At 35.8% G+C, this 7,568-nt stretch overlaps 1 long non-coding RNA gene across 1 annotated transcript; it reads left to right on the top strand.

Moving 5' to 3' along the window:
- The first annotated feature begins 294 nt into the window (after positions 1–294).
- Positions 295–7,144, top strand: LOC113753842. Its single transcript, XR_003465088.1, has 4 exons — positions 295–931; positions 1,191–1,279; positions 3,223–3,428; positions 6,750–7,144. It is a non-coding gene; the product is annotated as an uncharacterized LOC113753842 (long non-coding RNA).
- The last annotated feature ends 424 nt before the right edge of the window (positions 7,145–7,568 follow it).

The raw sequence follows: 7,568 nt of genomic DNA, 5'->3' as shown, positions 1-7,568 counted from the left end.
TTTCGTCGTCCTCTCACGTGCCGCACATGTGAGTTACCAGCCTTTTTTTTTCCGCGCGATGCGCCAGACGTCTGCATATACTTCATCTCTAGGGTTTTCGTAAATTTCCTCCGCTTCCGCTGCCGCTGCTTTCTCATCTTCTCCTCTTCCTTTTCTTCTCTATTTTCTTTCTCCATTCCTCTAGGGTTAGATACACCTCTTCTCCTCAAACTCTCTGTTCCCTTTCTCTTCCTCTCTTTCTCTCCCTTGCTCTCGTTCTTATTTATTTTGCATTTCCCGACCTGACTCTGGGCCTCTCAGCAGCCGGATTTCTTGCACACTTCTGCTACTTTCCAATCCATCCTCAAATCTCTCTCCATTGTCCACCAATTTAGAAATGCTCTTAAAGCACGTCAAAGCCCTCCATATCCACCTTGACCCTTGCGTTTATCAGTCACTTATATGCTCCCACCTTGCAGGCAGGAAAATCCATATTGCTTTCTCGATTTTCCAACAACTCCTCCATTCTGCAGCTTCCAAAATCCAATCTGAAACCTGCAATTCACTGGGAACCTAAAGGATGCCCGTAAGGTGTTGGATGAAATGCTTCACAGAGGCATCGCTTTGACTACAGTTGGTTTCGGTGTATTCGTAAGCCCACTTATACCCTCTCCTCTAAAAAGAAGTTGTCAATCCCTTCTCTCTCCTTCTCCGATCAACTGCAAAGCTAATGTTCCCCCGATTCTCCCTTAAATTTTAGAAAATTTTTGGGCTCTCTAGGACTGCAAAATCTGTGGCTCTTTTATTTGCCCACAGATTTGCTTGTAGTTGCCGAAAAGCCCTACATTCAATAGATCGATATAATTTCACAGTTTTCTGTATATATCTCTTGGTTTTTTAGGAATTTTAGTTTCAGAGAATCAACGACCGTCGCAGCAGCCCTGGATTAGAGGTATGGTTTATTTTTTGTAATTTTAAAAAGTTTTACGTTCTTTGAGTCTTCTTACTATTTTTATGTATTTTTGTGCTTCATTTTTTCCTCTTTGTATTTCTTCTTGTTATGTTTTTTTTTTATTTTAAAAATTTTTATGTTCTTTGAGTTTTGTTACTATTTTTATGCATTTTTTTTATTAGTTTTTTTCCCCGTTGTATTTCTTCCTGTTAATAGTGAATAAACTGAAAGTTGATTTTTTGAAAATTTGATATTACAGATTTAAAATGCTCGGTTTGCCTAGCGTTCAGGAGCCAGGGAAGCTTTGATTTGGATGCCCAGAGTTAGACAGCCTAATTACACCTCTGTGTAAGGTCCAGCTCATAGTTATACATTTATTCATTTCTTGTTTCTTTCATACGAAAAGTTTGGGTCTGAATGAACATGCTGACCATCCATTTTCTTTTCTTTGACTAAAGTTCCTTCATAATACCTTTTAAGCTTTTTTTTGCTTGTTTCATGTGCTATTGGGGTTATTTTTTAGTTCTAGGATTCCACCCTAAAAAAGGCAAAAAAAATAAAGAAATCCCCGTGACTTTGATTTCCTGTTGGAATACATATTTTGTCTTCCTACCTTAGATTGGCTCTGTATTCATGTTTTTCTCCTCCTTTGTTAAAACTTGTTTGATGCTAATAGCTGTGCAACCAATTTTTTCATTGCTTTTAGGAAACTGGTTTGTGATTTCTTTGGTGGTTGTTTTTCCCTTAACAGTTTTTTTTTGTGTTGCAGCTATTGCACATTTTTCTTGTGTCATGTTTGATCATTTTTTTTGAGTTGCTATCAGGCTTGTGATGCTTTTTCGTCAGTGCTGTTGGAAATTTTTTCCCTTCTGTTATGCCTTTTACTAATCAGTTTGTGGTTGCATTACTAATGCTGTTGTACTGTACAATTTGTAAGTTTTGCATTCAGATCATATTTAGAGTAATAAGTTTTGCATTCAAATCATAAGTCAATTTTGGAAAGAATAAGTTTTGCATCAGACCATATGTGAGGCTACAATTTGTAAAGATTAGAATAACAATTTTTCGTACCAAGTGCAAATGATGCTTGAACTTTCATTCCTTGGAGCAAACATCTTTTATGTTCTGTTTTTTTGTATTTTTGTGGGTTTTGCTTTTCTTTATTTAGCTTTGAAGCTTTTCGTTCTGTAAGTATCTTTTTGATTTAGTTACAAGAAGAAAGAAGTTTTGTCCCTCTACAATTTTCCTAAAAAATTGGAAACTTATGTATTCCATTAATCTTATTTATCTAATTTTGCTTCTATCTTTTTGTCAACATAGAGAACATCGGGTCTTATAACACAAATTATGACTTTTTATTTTCATTCACTTGGTGGTGGTGGATTTTTTTTTTGGGTTAGATCTGTTTTTTCCCTCTTGATCTGTAAAGAAGTTTTTTTTTTGGTCTGTGTCTCTTGCAATTCCTGTATGCTTTTGATTTTTTGATTTGCTAAGTTTTTGAATGCTCATGCTTGTGGTCGCTGGTTTATTTTTCTTCTTTTGCTTTTTGTGTGCATTTCTTTCTGCCATTGTTTTCCTGGTTTGGTTATTTTTCTTTGTTAGCCATGTTGATAGCATTGTACTTTTTTTGTTATCTTTGGTGTGTTTCTTTTTCGTTAGCCATGTATCTACCTGCATTTGTAAAGCAGACCCTCCAAAATTTTTCTGATTATAGAATGCAGTAAGGGTATCTCTACATCAGTGATTAATATGTTTCTTCATTATGTAACTGGCGACTTGGCATTATTGCTCGTTCTTTTTTAATTAACCAGATGCTCATGAAACTCTCGCTTGCACTGAATCTACAACTGCCAGCACGCTGGTGGCCTAAGCTTGAGGAGATGACTTGGATCTTTTGGAATAGCAGAGATTTAGAAAGCTGCCTTAGGAATGGCAATTTTATTTTCCATTAGTTTGGGAAATAGTTTATGTAAACCGAATTTTGTAGTATGATTCTATTGTGATACTTGTCTGTGGATTAAATTTCAGTATAATGTTTTGTATTTTCTAAATTTGACTAAATTTCAGCAAACAAGGGTTGATTTCTTGTTTATTTTCCCGCATATTTCAGCAAGCAACGGTGGTCTTTATTTTTGTATGCAAGCAATGCTATCGTCCTATGTATAATCAACTTACAGTCCACAAAGAATTGCTTCCAAGTTTCTTATGAATTAATGATTATTAGGACATAGAAATAAATGTTCAAGTGCCTCTTCCCTGTTTAACATATTCTTAATCTTGGGATTTTACAGAAATGTACGTAATGTTGGACAGCCTGGGGTGCCAAGACAGCCACCTAACTCACAACCAAATCCATTTGGGATCCTTTTTGGCAGGATTGTCCTTCGCTTATCAGCTTTTGTATCTACTAGATGCTATTGGGTTCTACTCTTTGAGATTACACGTTCTTGGAATTCATCTTTGTTGAGGTAAAGCCAGGAGCTGGTACTTATTCTAGGTATGTGTCATGTGGACTAATCTATTAGATCTACTGTCATCCTTCTTGTCTGTGGACTATCTTTGCTGTCTATATCAATTTACAACTTGGTAATCTATACTTATATAGGATCTTGCATGGAAATTCATGCATATTTTCAAACCATTAATGTTGCTTACTATAAAATTTTTGTTTCTATATGTACTTTAACTATCAAACTAACACTTGACTAGGTGCATTTTCATATAAGTCTTTTAATTTTCTCCACAGAGCTGGTAGTTTGAGGAAAAGATCAAGTAAGAAAATTTGTATTTAAAATGGAGAAAATGTTTATTTATTCAATCAAACCATTCTTAGACATACTTGTAGTTGTTAATTGAATTAGTTGAGCCATCTTTAAACCTTTCTTTAGGACCTAGCAGTGGATTTATGATAGACTGATTTCAGTTATGATAGAAAAGATCAAGTAGGAAAATTTGTTTTCAAAATGGAGAAAGTGTTTATTTGTTCAATCAAACCACTCTTAGACATACTTGTAGTTGTTAGTTGAATTAGTTGAGCCATCTTTAAACCTTTCTTTAGGACCTAGCAGTGCATTTATGATGGACTGATTTCAGTTATGTTTCTACTTATTTCCTTCCATTTCTTTGAGCATGGGCACTTTCTTTTGTCAAGGTAGATAGATACATCTTCAAGAATTTCTAAAATCAGGAGCCACAAACGTGAATTTTATAAGGGATGTAATGGATGTGAAATTTTTTTGAGCGCACTTTCTTTGAGCATGGATGTAATTGATGACCTGACATCTGTTTCCCAATATATAATGCTTAATCACTTGATTAGTCTAATGACCCTTGTCCTTGGGGAAGAGACACCACTAGCATGAATAAGGCTCAGTATTACGATAAAGTCTCAGCCTCTTGGGGCTTGAGACCTTAAAGAGTCAAAACTCAGGAAAAATGAATGGATGAGGCAGCCAGAGTGCCAGGCAGCTTTCAAAGGGTTGTTTGCCCTTTCTGTTTTGCCAATGATTTCCAATTTTTGTTGTATAGCCAGAAAGAAAATAGAAAATCACAGCCCTTTCCAAGCAGACAGACAGATACATTAGTGTTATTTCTTGAACTGTGCGTTTGGAAATGGAATTTGAACTGAGGACTTCATTTGATTATCTCTGAAAGTGCTGGTCGAGAAGTCATCACATTTCATGAAAATTTTCATTGTTGATGTGATCACCTTCGACAAATCATTTTTCTTCATCAGGGCTTTGTTGTTTAGTGAAGGTTTCTGGCTGTGATGATAGAGTTATTTTCTTGAGTTGTTGGTATAGAGTTAAATCTGACCTGTATCTTGGCTGGGCAACCCTGATGGCATGTGATCTGAGAGGGGGTGGGCTTCAATTAGCTCCTCCTTTCTCCCTCACATATGCAACTGGGAAATTGCAGCGATGGCGCTGTCGCCTCTTCTTTTGCCTTGTCTTGTTACAGATCTGAACCTACTTAAATACTCTCAATGTATGATGATGGTGCTTTAGCATGTTCTTTATATTTTTCATGAAAGATTTCCCCTGCTTAATTCCTTAAATTCTATAGCCTTTTGGTATCTCATGTTACTTTCTTTGTTTTGGTGTAAAAATGATTGCCTTCTACACAACTATTTCAGTTTTTTAACAAAAAGTTCAACAATTCTAGAACTAAATCGCTGGTATTTTTTGTATTTGTGATCTACCTTTTAGGTTGCTGTAACCTTAAAAAGTCCTTCAGTAATTACCCTCAATAAAGGTGAATTGTTTATAATTGCTTTGAGTGTTTGGCTAACTATGTATAATCCCCTTGGCGTTGAGATTATCAAAAAGAAATTGGTAAATTACATTTTACCCCCTTGTGATTTACCCTTTTTTTACATAACCCCCCATGGTTTCAAAAGCTATACATAACCCCCTCATGGTTTGGATTAAAGTGTCAAAGTAACGGAAATAGTCACTCGTAACGGAACTTCTAAAAATGTCGAAATTACCCTTATAAATACATGACACATTAAACCCGTATGATTTTTATATTTTACCATATAACCCCCTTATTGTTTAATACTTTACCATATAACCCCCTTATAAATATACACATAACCCCCCTTGGTTAATACATAAATTTCAACTTTACATAAGGGTATTTTTGACATTTTAGTTGACGCCGTTATGAATGATCATTCCCGTCACTTTGACACTTTAATCCAAACCATAAAGGGGTTATGTATAGCTTTTGAAATCATAGGGGGGTTATGTGAAAAAATGCTAAACCACAGGGGGGTAAAGTGGAATTTGCCCAAAAGAAATATGACTTATATTAACTCAGCTAAAATCTCGTCTTTACAGAAAAAAGGGGAATTGCAAATGACATCAATTGGAATGGCCCCTTAATCTCTTTTTTAAGATCGTAAGCTACTAAGGTTGCCCTATTCTAAACATTTGGCATTATAATTACTTGTGCATTAATTTTTGTTCTTTTTATGGTTTCCTTTGTCAACATATGTAGAATAAGAGCCAAAGAGCTCTTTGGTTGGGTTTCGTCTTGACCGTCTTCTCACATGCCGCACACGAGTCACCAGCCTTTTTTTATCACGCAATTGCTAGACGTCTACATATGATGCTTAATCACTTGCTCTAGAATACTTTTCATTATTGATGTGATCACCTTTCACAAAGCACTTTTCTTCATCAGGGCTTTGTTGTTTAGTGAAGGTTTCAGGCTGTGATGATAGAGTTATTTTCTTGAGTTGTTGGCACAGAGTTAAATTCGACCCGTATCTTGGCTGGGCAACCCTAATGGCATGTGATCTGAGAGCCCGGGGGGGGGGGGGCTTCAATTAGCTCCTCCTTTCTCCTTCACATATGCAACTGGGAAATTGTAGCCATGTCTTTGGCCTCGTCTTGTTACAGATCTGAGCCTCCTTCAGTACACACACAGTGTATGATGATGATGCTTTAGCATGTTCTTTATATAAGAGCCAATAATTTGATCCATGAGAATGACATGATCTTCTTGAGAATCAAAGCAAATTTATCCTATGATTTCATGGCTTTCTGCACTTTCCTTTGCCTATGTTTTCAAGCATTACATTCAATGTTGAAGCATGTGATTTTTTGTTCAGACATCAGCCCAATTTATGTATTATCACCTCCTCCATAAATCAGTTTCTGCAGCACGATTGGGCATCATTTGTTTCTTTCTATCAGTTTTATACAAGTCGTTCTAAGGTCTGCTTGGCAAGTGCTTTCTTTTAGACAATTTGTTCACAACTGCATTCTTTAGTGATCTAACAAACATTTGTTTTTATTTTTTTAAATAGGCCTTTCCACAATATGCTGATATTCGACTACGTGAAGGCACAACACCAACAGTAATTTTTACAAGTGGCTATAAAACGTATTGCATTGGCATGAAACAAAGATCCTTCGACAAGAATTAGGCCACTTTTGCAGCCGAACATGTTTTTTGCCTTGGAGACATATTGCTTTTTATTCCACAATCGCTCATCTCTTTTGGTGTTATCATATTCAACAAAAAAGGCATTGAAAAACTATATTCATGGCATTTTAATTTCACTATTCATCTAATTTAGTCCATATTACTTAGTACTGCGATTGTCTTTGAGAACAAATTGTAGTTGATAAGTGCTAGAACTAAACTCTTATGTCACTTCTCATTATGTATCTTGCTCGATTCATTAAGGAGCTTTCTTTATATGAAAAGCTTTTCCGTTGTGTATCTTGTTCTGTTCGGTTCCTTTCCTTCTTTGTATGAAAAGTAGTATATGTTCCTGTTTATATTGTGCTCCTGTGTACCCAAAAAAAAAGCCATTAACCTACGCTACAGTATCCTCCTCCGATATTTTCCTTCCATATCATATGCTTGTCTGGGCATCTTCTCTTTCTATACCACCGCGCACCGCGCGGTTTATACCTCCTAGTTTGTTAAGAAGCACGATAGACCTTTAAGATTGTGAATTCACTATAGAGAGTTGAATAAGATTGTAGTTAAGAATAAGTTCCCTTTTCCAAGGATTTGTGATTTGTTTGATCAATTGAAAGGTGCTACTGGGCGCCCCATTTTTTAATAAGAAAAATAAATTGGTTTAGGAAAATGAATTTTGGATTAATTTTTGATT

Source organism: Coffea eugenioides, chromosome 11, assembly GCF_003713205.1.
Source record: "Coffea eugenioides isolate CCC68of chromosome 11, Ceug_1.0, whole genome shotgun sequence".
In the NCBI taxonomy this organism is placed as follows: domain Eukaryota; kingdom Viridiplantae; phylum Streptophyta; class Magnoliopsida; order Gentianales; family Rubiaceae; genus Coffea; species Coffea eugenioides.
This window is presented reverse-complemented; position numbering and strand designations above follow the sequence as displayed.